This window comes from Varroa jacobsoni, unplaced genomic scaffold (genome assembly GCF_002532875.2).
Source record: "Varroa jacobsoni isolate VJ856 unplaced genomic scaffold, vjacob_1.0 scaffold_1261, whole genome shotgun sequence".
In the NCBI taxonomy this organism is placed as follows: domain Eukaryota; kingdom Metazoa; phylum Arthropoda; class Arachnida; order Mesostigmata; family Varroidae; genus Varroa; species Varroa jacobsoni.
In genome coordinates this window covers 141,303-163,111 of record NW_019214163.1, presented here as the reverse complement: position 1 = coordinate 163,111, position 21,809 = coordinate 141,303, and the positions used below count along the sequence as shown (strand labels likewise).

At 40.5% G+C, this 21,809-nt stretch overlaps 1 long non-coding RNA gene across 1 annotated transcript; it reads left to right on the top strand.

Annotated features, from left to right (window-relative positions):
• The first annotated feature begins 7,206 nt into the window (after positions 1 to 7,206).
• Positions 7,207 to 12,840, top strand: LOC111268139 (uncharacterized). The gene is made up of 2 exons (XR_015314081.1): positions 7,207 to 7,495; positions 11,107 to 12,840. It is a non-coding gene; the product is annotated as an uncharacterized LOC111268139 (long non-coding RNA).
• The last annotated feature ends 8,969 nt before the right edge of the window (positions 12,841 to 21,809 follow it).

Here is a 21,809-nt window from a genome sequence, read left to right as displayed (position 1 = left end):
CGACCTTCTAGAACTTATTTTTTTGTCCCACAAGATGCGTCCAGATGACCCAGTCTTTACTATTTATAGCTTAGAAGATAGTTTTTGCTTCTACAACAGTTGTCTGCTTTCGGAATCCTAGAAAAATCGTAGATATATTATCCTTCATCACTACACATAAATCCAGCTTTAACAGTTACCTTCACTCTGAAAATTGTGCATCTACATGATTAGTCCGTCACCAGAAGGAGCTCGAGCTATCCTGAGTTTCGCCCTAAAAAAAAAATCCCTAAGGTGGATAAGTTTCGTTCCCAGTCTGGTAGGCGCACACGAAATAGGACGTTTATCTAGTTTTTTGCGTATAGACAATAATTTTTTAAGAAATTCCACTTCGTTTATTGCTTTATTTCATTTTCTTTTTTAATTGCTTCCACGATGCTGAAAGACGTTTGGAATAAGCGTTTGATGTTCTGGGCTAGTTGCTGGTTTAAATTTTCCTATCTCAATTCCAATTCCTCAAGCAAACCACCTTCGTAAAGTTATCTTAGGACTCCTTCATTACGGGTTGACCGTTCTCGGTTGTTTCAATCGCCCTTGAGAAAATTAAGTCTTGCAACTCTAGCTTTTTTTGCCTTGACATTGTTGACAAGGTGTCCATACGCAGGCAACCCCACCTCCGGCACCAAAAGCCCTTTAACCTCGCTTAGGATTTTCGCAACAGCAGATGGAACTTCACCATTTTCGGCCAATGACTCTTAGCAGAGAACCTACATGAGAATTCTAGTTACCCGCTTTTGTAGGTAATATGACAACTTTGCAATACTAAGTCATAGAGTAGTCTTTAAAAGGTGAAGCGTAAAATGTCGTCGACAGAATTGCTGTTGCCCACCACAAACATACTTTTTTGCACCTGCCACCCAGTGTACCATGTAACACTTTTTTAGAGTCAAAAGCTTCAGACTACGGGCTCTAGACCACGAAAAAGCGTACACAGTTTAAAAATACTTCCGCTTCTTTCGAAACGTAACGTTTGAATGAATATACTTGAAACAATCTTTTAAATTAATTTTCTTCTGTGTCTATCGTTTAATAGTAGAGGTTTTACTATTGTACTTTTTGCGCATTTATAAAATAAATTTATTTTTATAAAAAACTGGCCAACTTCCTCTGAATCCCTAAGATATGTGCGGGTTCTCTGAAGCTTGTTGACTCATTAGATTAATTGCAATGTTCAATACTACAAATTCGTTTTTCATTTTCGATAAAAGAGTTTTTAATGTGGATCGTTATATCAAAAATTACAGTTTGTTAACCCAGTCCAATGGAAGATAACCAGCTTTTTTGTAAATCTATTTGAGGCGGCGTGTCTGTGGCTTGACATTTAAAAGGGTAAAAAAAAGTCGACAACAATTTGAAATAGATTTTTTTCAGACAGTCCTTTAGTGGGATTTCCTCTTTCGAGTGTATTAGTGGAAGGTCAAAAGTCACCAGCAAACAGGCAGCATCGTCCATTTAGATGGTTCTTACATGCACTACATACGTTATGTGTTACCTAGTTTAATAATTTAGTTTAACTTTACAAATGAATTCGGACGATATGAGACATAAAAAATTAATTTTATCTCAATTAAAGTTATTAGATACGTTTATTCATTAGGTTTAACTGGATTCCACTTACTGTTCTTAAAGTTATTGCGTATTCTTTTCACCAACTAAGTTCTGGATTGCTGGATTAACAATTAAAAATGAAATGTTTTGTAAACAGTGTAGGTAGTATAGTAAGAGACTTTCTCTGCTGATGGACACTCTCTAGCATGGCTATTTTCAATAATACGATAAAACTGGTTGTGTTCTGCGATTAGGAACTGTTTCATATGTTCTAGATACATTCAAAGCAAAACCTATTATTATTATCACAGGGAAAACGAGGATAAGGCTCCGTTTATTTACGTTATCAACGTGAGAAAATACGTTTTAGCGGCCAGGTTGATCTTGAGGTCTAGTCCCGAGATTTCTCCCGACTCTGATGGTCCCGACCTTTCTACGTTGCCGATTTAAATATCGGCATCAATGAGATTCCTTAAAGCTCAGAATGCACAGTTGTTGATTGAGAGGCAAAATATCTTGAGTGACCTCTGAAATCTTCAACTACTATTGAATAGAGAGAAATCTTTTGATGATTACTCCCTATCCCAACTACGTGCATGAGACAATCACAATTTGTCAAACTAATTTTTTGTTCAATATTCCTAGCTAAATTAATATTTCAAATACAACTTCTATATTATTTCTTGTATTTAAAGATGTAAATGCTTTAGTTTCTTGGATTGTCAGAAAAATACTAAGCTTTGATTTTTGGTGCGGGATTTTCTCTCTGGTTTAGCAGTTTGTATTGCAAAAACGATAGCCCATGCCACTACTGCGTGGATGATTGAGAGGATTTTGTACCTTCTAATCAAAGCAATGAATTTGAGACCGCTTCCACGTAACTTTTTTCCTGCTTAATCAATACTATAGCAAGAGCACGTTCGCGATCTCTGGTGCAGAAAAATACGTATTTGTTTACTCGTTCTAAAGGAGGCACTCAGCGAAGTGGCCGTTATAGTCATCTACGAAGCGATTTTGCAATTTGACGCGTCGTCCAAAAGACCAGCCCTATCCCTAATTTTCGACCCTTTAATTCACGCCGGCTTTCCTAAACGGAAGCCATGACAGGCTCGCTGCATTCCAAACCTACATCTTATTACCATCTTCCACGGCATTCCATGTAAACTCGAAAGAGTGGGGATTATAGGTCCGCTGCTGGCACAAGATTAAGTAGTCTGACAGCCCCCAATTCTATTACTACACATCGAGGGCACTGAAAGTTTCCGTGAACAAATTCTAGAAGAGGGCTTACATATGGCTACTAGTTCTACTCTTGCACCCAGTTCACAACTAGGACTCACTATTTCGTTCCGAGCCATAATAAAGCCGGCGCTACAACTGAAACGCTGGGATAAAATAAGCGGACATTACGGCAGCGGTGCGATCGCTGAGTAGTGAGTTCGCGTTTTCTGATTACTCACTTCAAATTAGTTTCATTTTTCCATACTGCCTAACCTCTGCTAGCCTTGTTTCCGATCAAAGTATGAAATTAATTCAGTGGTATACATTTGAAACATTTCTGACTATCCCCCATTTCCGTTATCCACAGGCACGCGTAGGGAAAGAGTAAGTAAGCACATTTAAAAACATTCACGATCGCTATCGTTTGAATGAAAAGATGTATGTAAATGTATGTGGAATGTTAGCTATCATATAAGATATCCATGTGTGATATAGCCGAACATAAATATAACTTCACCATTATTTTGCGAGATTTAAGAATGGCTTAATTTTTAGCTCTATGTATATCTCTCAGTGATTCGTATTCCTCCGAATTAATGCGTCTTTTAGATCTTACCTCAGAATTTCTAGATTCCGGATCTCGTAAGATACGTGAGGTGAGGTGAGGTGAGGTGAGGCGAGGAGAACTTTTAATATATCGAAAGATAATAGATCAATATATGATTTATTTATAGTTAACTTGTTGGACTTTCTTTTCACTCAATTCAGATTCCGCTTGTTTCTTCAATGAAACTTGGTAGTATATATAGAGTTCACTCTCCTAACTGTTTCATCGAACGATGTGTTATTCATGATAGAACTAATACAAAAAGAAAGAGGCTAAAAGACGAGCCATCTACCCATTGTTTTGTGTTGTTAAATTTAGCAAGAAATTCTCCTTGCCATGCTTTTTCATTGCTGGCTGTAGCCTGCCAATACTTGATAGAAGAAGTACCGGTTTGTTCGCAGCGTGGGAACCGCTGGTAGCGATAGTTCCGCTTAAAGACGACGGCGTTGCACTATGTCGACAGTATCAGTGAAGTGGATAGTGCGACCATGTGGTGCAGCGCCGTGATTGCTGCTTCCGCCGCCGTAGCTGCTTTCACTCAAACTTTTTATAGGAAATCACTTAGACGCATATGGAGGTGTCAAGCCTAACCACCTCTCCGTATTAAAGCGAGCCTGTGCTTGGATTCCCTTTTCACCCCTATTTCATCTCCTTTAACGGCTCCACTCCCGTTTCTGCTGCCATATCCCCTAGCGGCTGGCTGATAACTACGCCATTGCCAGTACAAGAGGGGGAAGTTGGGTGGCGCGAGTGTGAAGGTTGGTCTTGAATCTGCGTCTGAAGATATCGTTCGATGGGGCTGTAGAGAGGAAGAGTGGTGCTCTACTTTGACAGGCGAACCGCGCCCATTTTGAGACGGCTTCTATGGCTCCTTTTAGACGTCTCTGCAAACGCTTCTTTCTCTCCTCCCCATGTCCGGCCCCCTTTTTCGGGATAGAGGCAACCACTGCCGCAAGCTGCTCCGATCCTATTTGGGAAAATCGGACACGATATCGCAGCCGACGTCTCCACTGCCAGCTTCGTCGACTCCTGCCCGAGTCGCTGCCGTAGTCAGCGCCTTTAGCAGGCATCGGCGACTTCTAGAACCTAGAGGTAGAAGAAAGTTGGCGCAATAGAAAGGCTTCACCGATATTCAGTAACACTGCCCCTTTTGCCGTTCTGCCGTATCCTCGTTCTCGCAACCGATTTTTTCCTGACTTCCACGAACTCTAACCACCTTAAGGCGATTTAACGGGCAACCTTTTGATGGTCCCCTTCTCTCTTTTAGTTTCGACTTAAATAGTTCTTATAAAACCACATGCGGAACGTTTGCAAAATAGGTGGATAATCGCAAAGCGTAGTTAGCTATATCAGCGGCCCAATTATCAAGATATTTAGGATTACTAATTAAACAATATTGCCTTAACTGTTATATAGTTCCTATCTTTTATAACATTATTCAGTAATAATCAATCATCATTCAATAACCACCTGCGTGCGCGATACCTTCTACCTATGTTGCCCTGCAAGTATAGGACGCCCTGTTTGGGGTGTATCTGCCAAAAAACCGTCCCCTCTATGGATCATACACTACACAAGTATTCAGAATCTTCATAAATCTTAGTATAATTTCACTATACATATCAGTGTATATGCTAAATTTGTTCTTCTAGTATTTCAAAGGTCATTGCTAATATATGGTAATAATGAGTATTAATAGTGAGAGTAAGTGAAACTCCTAATTTGCATGCCATGTCAACATACCTTCATAATTCCTCAAAGCCTTCAAACCCAGTAGAAAAAATGGGATGTTGCATTAGCATGACGTACATGCATATATAGTGACGGTTGGAAATGGATTATGAATGTTTAGTAACCGAGACCTTTGTCTATCTGCACGCCTCCTGTCAGTCCTTTGTGATTTATCATAATATACGTTTAACTCTTGAGTGACATCAGGATGCGGTAAGCAAACCCTTTACAAAACCACTGAAAATTTGCCACCGACTTTACGGCTGCCAAGGCTTTAAGGGCCGCACGTGGCTCGAAACAGATCTCTTCACCTTCAACATAGAGAACGTCTGATCTGCTGAAGACCTCTGCGAAAAGAACGTCTTTTTGTGCATGCGAGTTGTAACGGCAACACTGCAATAGGAGGAAAGAACCCCGCGGTTTGGGCTGCAGGATGAAGCGGCTGCGGCAGCGGGAAGTTAATGTGGGGATGGGAACCCTGCAGACTTCGGCTGAAAGCCGTAGCTGAAGAGAATAACAAACCGTCAAGCCGCCTACATCATGGGCGGGCTCAAGTGTCGGCTCGGACTCAGGATGGTGACGGCTGCGTAGTGACAGTCCGCTGCATCTAAGAAGTCCTTCCTAGTTCACATATGAGCTGCAAACATTAGACGAACCATCAAGGGCTGGCGGCAACACCAGCTGACTGCGAAAAGTAAAGTCGAAGCGGGTAAAAAAGAATTTCGCGTGGTATCGTGCAGAACGAGGCATGTACGCCATCAAAGTGTAATTCGACGCGATGTTAGGACGAAGCGAAAGAAAAAAGCAGTGAAGGACTATGCCGCACCACTCTGTATATAGAAAGAAGAGATCTAACATCAGTCAATGACGTGAACGCCGACCGACAGACAAACAGGCCCGTCCAGCAGTCGACGATATCCGATGCTCACTACTTCCCTTTGTGAAGACAACTGGTAAAATGAATAGACCCTTTTTGCTTCCGTGGCTAAGAGGCCTGCATGCCGAGTTCCAAGATAACCCGTGTATGGCCTGCCCAACGTATAAATATCACAGTTTGTGACGAACTTACATTTTGCAAACGGCAGAAGGCAAATATATACTAGCCTCTGTTCCGTTTGATTTACAATAAACAGACGGTCAATTTGAAACCATGAACTGCTTCGGGTGGTAATCCACAGATCAAGGCGACCATTAAACGACGTGTCCTAATTTGGATACAACGAGATAAGTGAAAACTTTACTCTGACCGGTCACTTGAAAACGATATCACATGGCCTTTACAGCAACCAAATAGATCAGCTTATAATTGAAAACACTGAATCCATATGCTTTCCATTAGATTGAATTTTGCTTTGCCAATAAGAAAGAGGTACTGTTCCCATAGGGTCGGTGATAGCAGGCTACACATATACAGATACGCTACGACGATAGAGACACGAATGAACGAAATCAACCTCTAATACCGAAGTGTAGCTATTAGATTTGCTCTGTTACATGATAGTATAGGTCGGATGCTGTAAATGTAAACGTAGCGTATCGTAAATGACAACTGTCATCAAACAACTATAATCGAATTATTCAGTGTCTGGCCTGAAAAATGACTGGTATCACACCGTGTTCTGTTGAACCGTTCGTTGATCATTTCAGCTTCATGCAAATCTTCCTCAGTTCGCGTCTCAAGAGTCTTTAGCTTCGCATCTATAACGATTAGTTTCAATGATAAATCCGAAAGGACCGGAATCGTTTGCCTTATATAGAGCTATACGCAATGGCTCAAACAGCTTACAAGCAATAATACTCCAATGCGAAATCGAAAGCGTCATTTTTACACGGTGTGTATGTCTATAAATTGCTTCATTTCATGCTAGGTAATTATGTGTATGTTTTGTCTGTACAAAGACCCAAAGGTTGTGTCGTGATGAAAAACAAAAAAACACTGGCATTTTTTTTGTCTCTGCAACAAACATTAGCAGTCTCACCATCCGCTAGAGAATTTCTTTTCGGCTTCAGGCAAAAAGACGACTGATATCGGGTTGACACTTTGCATATTGCGTACATATCGAGCAATATGTGCTATGTTATTAGCGGAGGAAGGTGTTCGTGGACGTCTATGTTATGATGCGAGATAAAAAGACGCTGTTCGTATGAAAAATCCACGTGTACATGCTCAGATCGACACTGAATTGGCTACAGTCTGACGCTACAGATCTGCTATATTTACGAAGCTGTTCGGCCACGAAAAAACTAGCCAGATCATTTGTCATAGAAAGCATGGAACCGTTGTGCTCATCGTATTTTTCCCCCCGAGTGACACGTTGGCCGCAATGAGCGGGTAGTTCATCCGGGATGGTAAGTCGAAAATTGATAATTTATCATTTACAGGTAGATATCGCAGTCTTTTATGTATGAATTAATATTAACAAGCCGCAACCTAAATGCGCCACGCACTTCCACCGAACTACCCAGTCGATTGAATAGCTTCAATATTTTATTTATATATATATATATATATAAATAATTATTGCGCTATAATTATTGAGATTATAATTATTATATAATTAATCATTAAGATGCGGCGTGCGAGCTTTTATCCCGTCCAAGTTTCTAGTCAACACTTCAAAGAGACTCATATATTTGAAACTGGCTGGGTGCCGAGTGACTATCCGTGTACGTATGTAGTATACACTGAGATGTCGGCTCATGAACGTATTACTGTGTGAAGTAGGATTCACCACCTTCTTCTGAACCGAGGTATATCGTTTCTTAGTATGTCACTTGAGTTTATCAGATTTGCTCTTGAAGATGCGCGTTCGTTGGACAAGACACATTGAATGGGCTGTAATCTCCACAGATCTGCAAAACCCGTTTCAGAGGTGTGCCAAACACACGGCTATGTTCGACGACGTATTTGTTGCCGGACCAATTAATCGACAAATGATGTGTTCCATTGAATAGAGTGTACGACATTCTGTCTGAGAAAGATTTTTAAGGAGAGATATCGCTATTGGTCCTCTTAGCATCGAGTCCGCTATCATACACACCCAAAAAAAAGGTAGTAACACTGCCTGATCCCAATCATCACGATTCATGCTTGTTGTTGTTGTTGTTGTTGTTATTGGGAAGAGTAGGCCGATTGCATGCGAAGCGGAATAAAAAAATTCGTTGCAAATACATTGTATCTTGATAAAAATGCAGCAGTTGTTTATTAAGTGGGCCTTTACTGAAATTTATCTTTTCGATACTCGGATTATCGAGCGAGGCAGCATTCCTGTATATCGTCTTTTAACTTGCAAGTCTCCTGTTACTATCATTTTCTCAAAATTATCTAACCGTTATACTGTTAAAATTATTACAAGATAACCACTGACTTCATCATTAAAAGCTATTACTTCCGATTGAGTACCGACGCGAAGACCTACATTTGTTTTTACCACTTGTATACCTCTGCAAATATAAAGCCTAGATTAAAAGTTAGTTCGATCGAAACTGCATTTATTATTCTACATATAACGCATTTAGAGATCTCTGGGTCATTTGTAGAAATGTTTATGTTAGAGACGTATATTGAACGACTCTGAAATCAGCTCGGCGGGACGAGTGGTATCTGCGAGTATTTGTAGATATGATAAATGCGTTTCTTTATTCTTACTTTGTTGCTACAGATTTTTCATTACGGAAAATTGAAAAGTACATACATCTGTGTGTTCGACGCCTTTCGTAACGCGAAAATCCCAAGTTAGCATTATTACAGCTGGAACAAATAGCGAAACAGACGATTGCCGAAAGACCGAAAAACATACTTATTCTAAGAGAACATTAGTCGGCAAGTAAACGACGGAAGACTTTGACAGATTTACTCTTCGTATTATATACTATGGTCAGGATTTGTATCGAGGGTCATTCTTTCATCGTCTGACCAGGACAGAAATTACTTAGAGCCCGTTGGCAATAAACATATTTCGTCAAGTGCACTGGGGCATATTCCTAAAAATGTCGATACTTGTGGATCTAAACATACATCAGTGGTCCCGGACAAGAATGTCTTGTTTTGATACACACATTTTTTTTGTCACACGTCAAGCCGTGTTTTTGCGGAGAAACATCTATTATAGAAAAGAATAGCGAGGAGACTACGCATTGGAATTTTATTTATTATATGTCCGTATATATAAGTGTGGATATATATCCGCACGGAGACGATTAACTTTCTGTTTTCCAAAAAATAACAATCTGTTTGTGCGTGTTGTTCTATAGTAAAATATAAGTCCTCTAACAGACGTTTGTTTGCATTACGCAATGTTCATAGATGAATGTCACGTGATTTTCTTCGTTTGCTCTGTCTTAGACAAAATACAGTGAGATACAATGTAATCACACAGGGAGACATGAGCTAACGTGTTTCTACTGTAAAACCAATGCTTTGTTTTTTTTTTTGATTAATTATGGTTTTAATATGTCTCTCATTGTTTTTGCTATGGAATAGGTCTAAATCGATGCCTTCTAGAAGAATGTCGCATCTGTCAAATCATGTCCTTTTCTGGCTACTTATCAGTCTATTTGTATTTATTTATTTATTTTTTGGTTATTCGTTTTTTTCTTTCTTTTTTAAGTTGTCACTTCAGTTTTGCTTCCAGTGTCGTCAACAGACTTATCACGAGAAGAATCTCCAGTCTTCATATCTAGTTACGCTCTAGACCACAGTTGGCTATGACAGGCAAATTTTCTTCCTCTGATTCGATATCACGATTGCATATACACACGTACTACGAGGGCAAGGCTAGGCAGAAGTCCACAGAAACGAGCGGTCCACTAAGTGTCTCGAGCTTTACGCCCGGTGCTGACCTAAAGCGTTACTGCATGCGGCCAATCGCTCTACGCTTGCTTTCCAACCTGGACTACCTAGTGTGATCTTGGGTTTAGTGGGAAAAGGGGTTATCACGGAAAGAACTTGCGAGGATAACGAAAAAATAAACTTCATGATCGAGAAAAAGGGTTCAGTAACTTACAGCCTATTTGTGTTGTACTTCAAACAAGAACAAATAGTTTTCTATACATAGATGCATATTCCGGCGTCAAACATTTGAATACGTAGTGCACTGGCATACTAGTGTTACACTCAATAGATGTTACTTAGTATATTAATAGTTATTTATAACGCTTACCACGTAAGAAAATAATGTAAATAAACGTTAGGTATATTAAGTTGGCTGATTGTACCAATGGTTATCGTGCAGCTGCACGTAACGAGCGCAACGGTACGCTGGAAAACGATAAGCTAATTTTTCGAATTTTTTTCGAAAAATTTTGCGCTTTCACATGCATATGGGTACAATGAATTCGATTCCATATATTATCTTTGAAATAACCGTATCCTGGTGCTCAGAGCAGGTGATTGATGACAATAATAATGGTAATATTTGGGAAGCATTCAGTACCAGTAGAAGTTCTCTCCGTAAAACTCTCAACTCGGTAAAACCCAGTAGAAGCTCTTGCAACCTAGCGAACTATTCCACCAATAGGTAGTCAGTTCCCAGTTCGCTTTATATGCCAACCGTGTGTAGATTACAGTTGAGTATATATATATATCATTTTGTAATACAGGAAGGAGTTAAACCATTTCTCCGCAAACAAGCTGTTATCTATAACAAGCAGGAATCAAAAACACGAAGTTCACAATGGAACAGTATTCGATTAATTCCCTCGCCGAAACGTTCTACTGAAATTGGCTTCCGGATCTTTCTCTCAAAGAGCTCCGCTCGTTTAAAAACAAATGGGAAATCGCCATTTACGTAAGCTCGAACGGAGTTTTAAAGACGTTCTGTTAGCGATTTTCTTACATCTACAGTTGGCTTTAATTGTGCGTAAAGAACACCGATACGCACGTTCTGCTATTTCCCATTACGCGATATGATATGTGTATAACTATGTAGGATTTTTGCCACTGATACATTGTCTTTCAGGACAGAGACGTGTACGTCGATGAACCGTCATGTGACAATCAGACAGTTGCAAGCGGTCAAATATCTGCGTTTCGTCATATCCGCGTGAAATACTTTGACCCAGAACGTGTTATCGAACGAGGACAACCCTTTGCAGAATGGCCTAATCGGATTATGCTGTCGAACCTATCACAGCCAGCGACGAGAGAGAGCAGTAGACAGCCTTCGAGCTGGCAAGGTGCGTGTGGCCATGATTCCAGAAGCATAAAATCGCCAGCCAGACCCATTATCGAGGATAGTTTGAGAATAGTTTGTAGTGCCGAAGAACACTGCGGCCTTGAGCAATTGCAAATTGATTCAAGCGAGATATGTGAGAAAGCCATGGAGCTTGTCGCATGTGTTCATGCCAAATGGCGCGCAGACATTTTTGATAAATATCGACCAGGACCTGTCCCTGACTCGGAAATACTGCAGATGGAAAGCGACGCGCGTGACCTTAGGGCGCGTTATGAAGATGCGCTCTTTGTTTTGGCACTTACTGCAAAGGCGCAGGAAGTTCAGGAGGGCATTCGCCAACTCGATGAAGAATTCAAGGAATCTACATCCACTGATGGCCTATATAAACTACTGCCCAATAAAGATCTGAATCCATACTGCGCTAACTGAGTCAGCAGTGAACCATTCGCGTGGATACACTTCGAGCTGTAGCTCTATAACGCATTGCCTGTATTAGCCCATGAAGACCCTCATTTTGAGCCTAATAGCGTAAGGTATACATACATACCCTGCTTCTCACTGTACGGAGACAGTGCTACATACTTATACAGTTCCCGTAGGTACCGATGCGGCGATATCTAATTACCATATCTAACCTACTCTAAAAATAGCTATTTTGTAGTTATGCCAAGAGGGGCTTGGCTCTTCGACTCAGAGACAAACAATTTTCAGCATAAAGTAAGTAAGCATATACTGTTGTATAGGGGACGTATATAGGTCGATAGGTCGCAGACGACGGTGATGATGACGTTAAAACAATGTCAAACTGGAATGGCTTGACGGTGGTGGGAGCTTGTCATATTTTAAAGGTGATTTCCTTGCATCGTTATTAGATCCCTTACAAAATGCAGGCAATCGTTTATCATTTATGAAACGTATAATGGAGCATGTGACACGCGTCTGGACCCCGAAAACGCCACTTCATTGTCACGCTTCGTTCTATTGCTTCAATTGCTATTTGTCTAGGTATTAGACACGGAGCACACAATGGAAGTCGATCGATACAAGAATACTTTGTAAATCATACTAGTAAACATGTGGCGGGGAAATTATGGACGTTTCCAAAGGAAACTCGTTACAATTATTATGTAGCTATTCCATGCGCATGCAAACTTCTCCAAAATAGAAACCAACGACTACTTTTTATACCGAAGCTACTGGTCAAAGGCACGATGCTAGGAGCGGTACGAAACGATATAATGAACTACGATATAGAATGCCGCGTGTTTGCTGTGCATATGACTGAATAGATAGATTTCCTCTACCTCTGTAAACATAGGTATATAAGAGACAAGAAAAATGGTAAAGCGCATTTGTATGCCTATATTGGAAATTTCGGCTAAGACTGTTCTCCTATTTGATGTACATATTTATATTTGAACGTTATAAATAAAATCGTATCTCTGAGCGACATAGATAATGTACAGCCTTTTGGACTAGTGCAACGATTTTACGAAAATATATGATTATTGACCAGTTTGTTATTGCCTTTTCTTTTCCATCGTATTGGCCACGGTTTAAAGCAATGACCGTCCTAGCCACTTATCGATAAGCGTCGGGTTATGTTACGATCCTAATTAGGGCCCTATTAGGGTATAAAAGCCCTAGCCTTTTGCCGGTATGTTGTCACACAACAGCGAACAGTTTATTCCTGTGTATATTCTGAAATTACGAATATTTCGTCCATCTCTATTGTGTTTGAAAACAACTAAGGACTAGCAACCTTTGAAAATATAAACACAGTACTTAATTATAATAGAACAAATCTACCGCTCAATCAACACTGTTTGGTATGCCCCGTCCGTTGAACTCTTTTAGCGATCGCAATGACGATAGCGTTTCGCTTAGTTGTCTAAGATCAGCACTTGAAGAAGGACCTCACTGGCCTTGGTACGTATGCGTCACGCCGGCCTTTTTTAGCAATGTGGGGTTATTATGGTATGTCCGTTACCAGTCCAGCGTAATTGTCGAAATGCCCATTTTGCCTTAACTTCCGCCTGAGTCTCCCACAGGTACACTCACTTAGCAACTATATGTGGATGATGAATTGAGTTTTCTGAAGAAATTTTCCTCTGGGTCGAATAAGTACTATATATGTATTCACTTAATACTATGATCATCGGATTAATCTCGCTTGCGCATATCAAGGACATCTAGCAAGGATTCGTTGACAAGTGTTAATTCATTTGTCATAGACGAAAAGTTGCCGTTTGGAGCACCGTTTGTTGTTAGCGTTTTTTTTTTTACGGTGACGTTGTGCTAAATAGCTATGTCTCATTTATAATTGGACGGGTATGTCAATACACAAAAATTAGCGCATCCGTGTCTCGGAGAACCCTGCCATGGGAGTTGGGCATCCGTTTCACTGACCAATAATCATCGTGTGATGCGACTTGCGGAGCAACAATGTCATTCTCTTCCTTGAACATGGTGATAAAGCGACAGTATTGGTGAATATCAGATTCTGTCGTGGTATATTGCGTGCCATGATGCGAGAGAAACAATCAATCAGTATGAAACCATATCCTTAGTATGGCTGATCTCGGCGTGTGGCGTTGACATCGATTGGCCACCTGGGTTTTGCAATTCGATCCCACCCGTTTTTCTCCGTGGGGCCATTTGAAGAACAATATATAGAATAACACCGAAAACGATCCGCGACCCGAAACACTGTATTCGTAAAATTGGCGCTGAAGTACACATGCGACGCCGTGATTCAAATTGAAGTAAAACACTGAATATTGCAAGCGATTTCTGGGAGGATATTCGACGAACATTGTTTCCCTCGTGCGACGCAGATTAAACTCCCTGGACAAAAGTTTGTTTGTTATTTTCCACTCTAGAAACATTTGAATAGACCCGATACTTTCAACTAATCCACTTTTAACTTAGGCTGTTTAGTATTAAATAAGAGATTTTGAATTCCCTTTTTTGAACTTTCTTACAAATAATTTTTTTTTTCCACTTTCAATTATTATTATTACATCATTATTATGTATGGTAACTTACTTATTTCGCTGATCTATAAGTACTACAATCTATAAAATTTCGTATCTAAGTAGTTGTCCTATTAGAAAGTTGTATTGTTTTTGGAAAAATGGTCATCTGTGGGAGCAAGGTTCGACGAGTAAGATGAATGATGCAGTTTCTGCACCTTCTCCACCATAACTTTTATTGTGTGAAGTCGACGGAATCGAGGGCTGTCGTACGGGCGCTTTGGCCTGCTCCATAATCTAGGTCGTTAAATGCATAGTCTGTTTATAGTTGCCTCCAATTATTGAAAATACGACGACCTTAACTCATGAAGCTGTGGTGAAGAACACCTGGACTAGGCTACAAAAAAGATAGTTTTAGCTATTTCAGATTACATCTGCTTAAGAATAATCAGCCGCTGGTCCAGCTGCATTCACCTATTAACGTGGTTGAATCCAGCTAGGCAGCGATTATCGTGAAAGATCAATTTTTACTATAAGTGGAAGCAAAGAAGAACGAATATATTTACGTTTTCGCTTTTAATCCTCGCTCTAATTATGCCGCGCTCATTTTTCCACGTTATCAGTCTAATAAAATGGGCAAGTGTTTTATTTTTTGCGTACATTAAATACTGAGAGCAAATATCCGTAAAAAATATGTCGATTTTCGTCACAGGTCTAAACAATTTCTCATGAGACTCATTTGCAAATTTAAAATGTCCTCCTTTTTCAACCTAACAAGCCGTGGTGCTTTTATTAGTAGATGCTTCATCCAATACAGGATTTACGCATAGAGCTGTCACTGTCACTATAGTATCATGGTTAACTCTATATATATAAAGAGGTCCTTGCGTCACCGTATAAAGACAGTATATACAGACGGAGAGATGAGAAAACATAAGCTAAAGCGTCCTTACTCCTACCTATCTTTTGCGTGTTGTCAAGCAGGCTCAATACAGTATAGTTTGACTCTACTTTTTCTTCTGTTAGATTTAAGGGTCCTTCTGTGCCACGTGATTGAAGCTGCATGGACCGCAGTGAAATAAGGAAATGGTATTTGCAAAAAGTCTCCATACTACTTGCACCTGTTTGTTGCGGCGGAATATCGAATAGGGAGGAAGACTGCCCTAGTCGAAGACGTTGAGCTCAAGCTTCGTTAGAAAACCAACATCTGCTTACGACCTGGGACTTCGACATCAAAAATGCTTCCTTTATGCATAGACGGCATCTTGACGAAGTTTAGCACTACGTTCTGAATTCTCATCTAATTTGCTATAAATCGTACTACATCCAGTATTGCAATACCAGCCTACATATCAGTCGGTAGCTCAGCCCAAGTAAAAAAGCTCCTATGATAATTTGACCGATGGTCCTCGGTGCTTTGGCGGTCGCGCTTAAAATCATTGTCTTGTCCTTCGATGCTAGGTTTTCTGTAAAACAATTGCTGGAAGATATTACTTCATATTGCCGTTGGTATCTTCAGTAAATTCAGGTTTGTGCGGTTTATTGAAGAAGCATTTATACACACATTCTCACGCCGGGTACAAAGGAAACGAATTCGGCCGTGTACAAATTCATGGTAACCCTTTTTACACGGTCGAACCACGAGCTACCCGGGAGATGCGGTAGCGTCGACGAGCGCAATTGTACAGATAATGCTTATAGGCTGATTTGTATCGGGCTTTTTATTATAAAAATATGCTTAAAGCTGAGGATCACACGCAACAGACCTGTGGTGGCAGTTGAGATTCCATTGATCTATTCATGTTCATTACGCTCGCCGATGGATCGCACGCGTTACACTCGCTGAGATTAGCGCGAGATTTTTGGAAAAGATACCCTTGAGTGTTTCCTACAGACCTCAATCAACGCCGGAACTCCGTTAGCGTTGAACGATTTCGGGCTAAAGCGTGGGCAGTTCTAGGAAATATGTTGATCTTACTTTGTTAGACATTGGCCCGCATTGAACATCAATGCATACCACCACTTATGTGCGGAAAAATGACAGGTTTTACCACCCTTTCATGCTCCAGTGATCGGTCCTTGCACCACATCGACGACCAGCATGGTCGTACTAACTTTTGACTTAGCGCTACATCGCAACGACATTATGAATCTGAAGATTCCATTGAGTCTAAAATTCGTAGTACAGTGCCGCTTATTGACAGATGGCGTAGCCGAACCTGTTAGCATTTTTGCTCACTGGTAACATCTCAAAATCTGACCCCAGAAAAGAGCTTGCAGCGCACATCTTCACTTTTGCTGCCACTGAATTAACTGACGGATTCAATGAAACATGCAGATGCATTTTTGCCAGGGGGCGAATTTCATACGCTCTCACTGGCAGCGTCGTTGGCTAACTGCAGGAGTCGGTACCCGTGATCTCTTAGCGCGATCACGAGTACTGACTTTTCTCGTTAAAACGATGAGAGTTAGTAAGAGATGAGTGTATCTCGATTGTGAAGAGCCTAAGCCAGCTATAACGATCGCGTGTAAAGACGTCGATATTGGCCACCACACTACCAGCATTTGCTTTCACTTCGACGAGTTTGTAAAGAGTGCTACCCATTATAGTCGTTCAAATTGTCCTGATAGAAATGAGCTAATATTTGAGCTTAATAAAAACGCATTACTATGCATGTCCCACGCCAGCTGACAAAACTGTAACCCTAATAACAGCAAAAGTGACGACTGTTTCAAAATTAAATTAGCCTATCCAGTCTACTGACCAATATTACGGATGTGTTTTACCATAAAAATAATAGCTACTTTCAGACGTATTTTCTCAGACGCTCTATTGCAATAAAAAGAAAAAGTAATTATTTTTTCAGGAAACAGGTTGGTGCTCACGCAGCGGTAATTTTTGTTTGTGTAAAACAATATAAAAAAAAAAGGTGACAGCATTGAAGCGTATGTAACCTACAATTTTAACATATACTCATGTCGAGAAAGGTATAAAATATACTAAGTACGTTAGGAATAGCAAATATCATAAGAACAGTTTTCTTGAGAATCGTGTTATTTATTACGCACTGTATTTCGTTAGGAACATACATTGATAGTATCCAATTAAATATTATTAGAAATAATATCAGCTCCATGGATCAGAGAGCCATCTCAGCGCTAAGACCTCCGTATCAATCGTAGAGGTGGCGGCGCCGATTTGTTACAGAATGAACGAAAAATTGTGTAATACCTAGGTACCTTTATTAGTCGTTCATGAAATAAATGAGCTTGACTACGATGGTTTTTTTGCTATAAACAGCATCTGCTTGTAGACGGTAGATGTCACACAACAATAAATGTACGCTATACTTTAATTTTATTTACACTTCACCCTCAAGCTTTTGAGAGAATTTAAGATTCCCTCTTTTATTCGCCACAACCTTAACCCAGGCTACTCTGTCGAGATGAATTTGCAGATACCAAATGCCGATTGACGCATAACAAAAACATAACCACAGTAAATGGAGCGTGTGTAATAACAAAATGGCCGCAGTGTCTTCATGATTCAATCGAATACTTTTGTATGCTTTGTTCTTCTTTTGTGCCCCACGAGTGATACCATCATTTGTCGATTTAAGTAAATTTTCTTTTTCTATATGGTCAACAGGGACACTGACTAGAAAGCGGCGATTTCAAGAAGTCACCAGTGGAAGATATGCACTTGTTAGATGCATTTGCTACAAATACGAGATCCTTATTTTTTAACAAGTAGCTCGATTTCTTGGTGTTTTTTCCTCTCCTCGTTTCGTGTAATCCCCACACCTCTAATCCCTTTTTTTGAATATAGGGCATAGTAAATCGATTTGGCTGCCAGTCCATCTAAGATGTCTTGACAAAGAGAAACACAAGAACCAGGAATCTGACCAAAAATATACATTGCAGCCGATAGTTGCACTTCGAACACCCTGCAGTGTGGCCGTTGGGAGTAACGCTGATGAGAGAAGGGATGTTTATAGACGTATGTTGTATAGAACGGATGGTCAGACACGAGAGCTTTGGCTTCAGAAGACGGACGATAGATACACAGACGGAGCTCCGTCAACTCGGCCTACTGAGTACTCACCAGCCAGCTGTCAGAAGCGTGCTCTAACGGCAGCTGGCTGAGTCCGGATTATACTGTACTATACAACACTGTGCTGGTGGAAGAGTGACATGACATGGAATTCCTCCTTCACCGTTCGACCTGAAGAGCGGCTTTTTCCGGAAGCAGCAGGATATCTCCGAGGGGCGCCAACAATGAATTCTTCAACTACATTCCAAGGCCATATTTATATAAACACCTTCTTCCTCTGTACTACTGGGAGCAAACGACCCCTATTTGTCCCATTTCTGCTTTACGTTACTAAACCTATCTCGTACACATACGACGGTTTACTGCTGGATGAGAACAGCCAAAGCAAAAGCACGCACCGTTGTTTGTTCTTCTTGAAGCTTGCCGAGGCGACACATAAGAGGAAGGAAAAATTAGAGACAGACAACAGCCGCATTCGAGACTTTCTCTTTCATGTGCAATGATGGCTGGTTATATGAAAGACGGCAGTAGTATGCTACCGCGCCGAGTGTCAACACTTCTTAGAGCTATTAAAAACTAAACAAAAATAAGTAATGCGCATAAGGATAAAAACGCAAAGTATCTATCTATAATTTGTACTTCTAAGATGAGATTACTCAAAAACTGTATTCTATGGGTTGCTATGTTGAAACTGGAAACGTACGACTTCAATACGAAGTAAATGATTTCTGGAAAAGCACCAGTTAATGCACCACTAGGCTGGATTTGCCTTACTTTATTAATTTAAAGCTATTATAACTTGTGATTGTCAATGCAACCATTGGAATTTTTGAACCAGGCCGATATAAGAAGAATTGTATGTATATTCTTCGAACATCTACAAATCCTACCATGAGTATGGTAAATGTATACCTACGAAAGAGAAGCTTCCGACCACCAATTGCCTCCCTTTTTCGAGTAGGCATCTAGGATAGGACATACAGGTCATTTGTTCACTCCGGTTTATTGACAATGAAATCATTTACGATAGAGCTAACCGATACAGAGTAACTATAAACGTAGTGGTACATATGAATCTGGAGCAATACATATGAGGACTGATATACGTACTACTATAGGTGAATGTCTGATTTTAACTATATCTAGTTAAGGTTAGACAAGGATCGCGTGATGAAATCATATAGTTATCATATTATTTGACTCGAAACAGCCGAGACTGAACACTTGCTTAAAATTAATCATTATAAGTTTCTTTGGTACAACGTATGGATTCTGTTGTACTCTGTCAGACGAGGTATCATCAGAGAACATTTGAAGTTTTGAGCATTTATTCAGCCGAAGGCTACCTTATAAAAAGTTAGGTTACATCGTTATCGCCGCTGCATTATGGAGAATATTTTTAGATGGTGATATTGATTACCAGTACATGAAACAACTTCATTACGCCTGGTACGATGATGAACGGTGCGATTTATATCGACGTATCATGTAATAACAAAAGTCAACTTAATTCTATAAAGACGTCTAAAGATAAAGGTAAATGCCAAGTGTACATCAAGGAGATTCGTGGCTCCTTTACTCGATCTGCTACTTCTTCTACCGCTGTTACTGCCAGTGCCTACATAGCAAGTCCGTGGAAATGGAATAGAAGTCTACGTCTTGCTTACTCAAGGTGCCCAGCATCCCCCGGCTAGGATCCTAGGGTACATCTTCAATCATATCATCAAAGGGTAAGGGAGTAACCCCGCAGAGCCATTATTGCTTACACTACTCATAATGTGTTGGCACGATCAGCAGAAGTAGCAGCAACTAGTGCCAGCGGTTGGAGCAGCAGTAGCGGGTCGGGAGAACTAGCGCACGCTACCTTATATGGCAAAGTGGGTCGGTCGAGTCTTAGTTGTAGACCCCCCTCCACGCCCTATGTCCTTCTTTCGTCGTCAACTCTCACTTGTTCTTGGCTCGCTTACGGCACCCACCCACACGTTGAGTGGGATCTATTACTCTAACTCGTCTTGGATACAACAACTGAAGCTCAAGGGTGTTAGTAGACTTCTTTATAGAAGCGCCGTCATATCATAATAGAGACCGATTGAGAGCCGTAGCGTGAACACCTCACATCAGCATGGCCATCTACCATTGACGCCAGACTGCCGGCTCCCCAGTCTTAGCTAATGCTGCCACCTTCTGCAACGCTCTGTCTGTGCCCATGCAACTAGTCAAACGGCTGCTGGTCCTGCTGTCGGCCTACAAAAGCGTTCGTCTATGGTCGTGTCTTACGAGTTGCACGAACATCGAAAACGGAAAATAGAAAGATATGGCCTGATACAATACAATGCTTCGCTCCAATAAGGTGAATGATTCTGTAGACCTGTCAGAGCATTGCATTAATTACGTAGGAATCTGTCGATTCTTTCTGAGACAGAACGTAGTGACCAAAGATGAGTCATTTTTTAACAGCGGCCGTACAGCGTATTCGATAGACACCCACAAACGAGGCAGAGCGCGAGGCAGATAGGAAAAGTGCATAGACAAGTCTAACGCAAATTCAGCCCTGCTGCGGGCTGGCTTATGTGTCCTGTTTGACACGTCACCGAAGACGTCCAACAGCCGACAACGGACGAGGTCCGTTATGCTGTAATGGATGACAGGTCTAAGAAGTAAATCATTGCAGTGGCAACGCAAAAAGCATTCGTCATGTACTCGATAGGACATTGGCGCTTTAGAACACAGATGCCGTTCAACTATGCTATAACCATAAATATATTAGTATGTGTCCCATGAATAGCTTAGCAAACTTTACTCCCGTTTTATCCTGGGAAGTTATAAACGAAATGCTCAAATAAGTCCTATGACAAACAGAGAGCTCACTTACGCGCGTAAACAAGCAATTAACGTTAAGGAAAGCCAAAGCTGAAAATACTGGAACACAAGGACTCGTGTATGCTCGAGTAGAAAAAGTCCAGTTATAATATCTATTTACACATAGACCTATCAAGAAATACTCAGGGAAAGAGATTACCTATCATTTGCACATTTTACTTTCTAAATAATCTTCACAAATTCAATAGGCAGGCACCCGAAAAAGTATGTCCTAAGCAATGCTTAACCAACTGTGGTACCGTACGCGGAACGTTTATTATTTACCAATAAACAAAGTCTTTCAATTAATTTTTCTATTTTATTTGGATAGGATACATAAAAGACATACGCTTCAGTATCAAGCAGCATAATCATTTCATTGATCATTGTTCAGTCCCCATTTACTCGTTTGTCGTCAAGAGCAAAGTCTCGATGACCTCGGGACGTGTTGTTATATGATGGTCAAAGGTGCTAATTTTTTTTTATCTTACTACTGACAAAACATGACATAATACAATTACCATAAACTACAGGATGAACACCTTTTCAATCGGCTACCTGTTACTCGTATGTTTTCATAAATTGCCTTCAATATATAT